This window comes from Lathyrus oleraceus, chromosome 1 (genome assembly GCF_024323335.1).
Source record: "Lathyrus oleraceus cultivar Zhongwan6 chromosome 1, CAAS_Psat_ZW6_1.0, whole genome shotgun sequence".
Classification (NCBI taxonomy): domain Eukaryota; kingdom Viridiplantae; phylum Streptophyta; class Magnoliopsida; order Fabales; family Fabaceae; genus Lathyrus; species Lathyrus oleraceus.
Window position 1 is genome coordinate 47,654,110 of NC_066579.1, and position 1,742 is coordinate 47,655,851.

Below are 1,742 nucleotides of genomic sequence, written 5' to 3' on the forward strand. Positions count from 1 at the left end.
GCTGAATCCAAAGCTGGTTAAGCTGACTCTGAATCAGAATCTTAAGCTGGTAAAGTTGAAGGTGATGCTGAAGCTGAAGGTGATGTTGAAGTTGAAGCTGGTGAGGCTGAAGGTGATGCTGGATTTGAAGCTAGTGATGCTGAAGGTGAAGTTAAACCTGAAACTGGTGACGCTAAGGGTGATGCTAAAGCTGAATCTGCACACCTTCACACGGTACACCACTACTGCAAATAATAGTCACTCCTTCTATTGTTCCAGATGTGCCCTTAATACTCTTGAATGTAACTTTGCTTATCTTTATTTGTGATGGATTCTAAACCACTCAAGAAGTAATATTAGTCATATAACTTTTAATTTATAATTAACATATAATTAAAGATGATGTAGTGATTACCTTTTTGGAACACTTGTTCCATGGACAATACTCTTGGTCAATGATGATAGGGTTCATAACATCAACCATGGTAATATCTTCAAAATGCATATCAGTAATAGTAATTTTTCCTTGTCCATCAGGCCAAGTCTTAATCCTCACACCATTTTCAGTTTTTGTTAGAGTACAATTCTTAACTATTAAATCTGCTACATTTTCTTCAGTTGTTAACTTTCCAAGGCTTCCAACACTAATACGATGTCCAGGTCCATAATTCACATTTTCGACAGTTACTTTTTGGCTACCATCACCCAATGATATGCAATCATCTCCATTACCAATGTTACTATTAGTAATTGTAACACCATTTGATCTTCCTATGTGGATTCCATCAGTATTAGGATTTTCATCGGGGGCTATAACTGTGACGGCATAAAATGTGATATTGCGAAACGCTAAAACCATAAAGAGAAAATAGTTGTTGTCCTTAGATGTAACTCCAGTCACCAATGAGTTGGTGAGGGCATGAAAATAAAAATTTTGTTTGAAGCAATTCAACCAATAAATTTAATTATAATTGTATAATATGAGTAAGATTTTTCATTATTGAATATAGTTATTTATTTGTGTTTACCATTGCAAGATTTTTAGATGAATTAGTATCTTTCCAAGAAATTGGAGCATCTTTCCATGTAGTTGCACCATGACCATCAAAAACTCCTTTTCCTGATAAGGTAAAGGACTCTATAGTGTCAAACCTGATCCATTATTCAGCTCCTTTAAGGTCATCATTGCTCATAGGTGCATCAATTGTGCCATCCACTTGAACTTCTATAGGAGCCTTACAAAGACCTTTAACTTCTAATAAACCCATTTTGTATGTTCCAGCCGAAATCAGAATTTTGGCCGCAGTTGTTGATGCACATGCTTCATTCCAAGCAGTTGTGAAAGCCTTATTGTATATGAAAGAAAGAATTAATTATAATTTATAAGAAATTAATTAATTTTCTTTGAATTTTCAACTCGACAAGAATCATTATTACCACGGTAACATCTGCATTTGGTGCTCCACCAAATTTTGATATGTCAAGGACCGAGCTGCAACAAAGTCAGCTACAAAATATAGGAATGAAACAATTATGGCAATACTCAACCTCTTCATCATATCTTCTTTGATACTTTTACTACTCTTGAATGATTTTGATTGTGTTATTTCAAAGTAAGGTGGAACATTATATATACTTGAATGTCGAAGCTTGATTACCATCAAAAAGCCAAACTAACTATTCTCCAAATATGTCACTTTCCTTTTTTATTTGCTTGGTTCCTTTTTTGTGTTTATTAATAACAATAATTTTTCATCTCTTAT

At 34.0% G+C, this 1,742-nt stretch overlaps 1 pseudogene; it reads right to left on the reverse strand.

Moving 5' to 3' along the window:
- Window positions 1-279: 279 nt before the first annotated feature.
- Window positions 280-1,538, reverse strand: LOC127099950 (polygalacturonase-like; annotated as a pseudogene).
- Window positions 1,539-1,742: the final 204 nt, after the last annotated feature.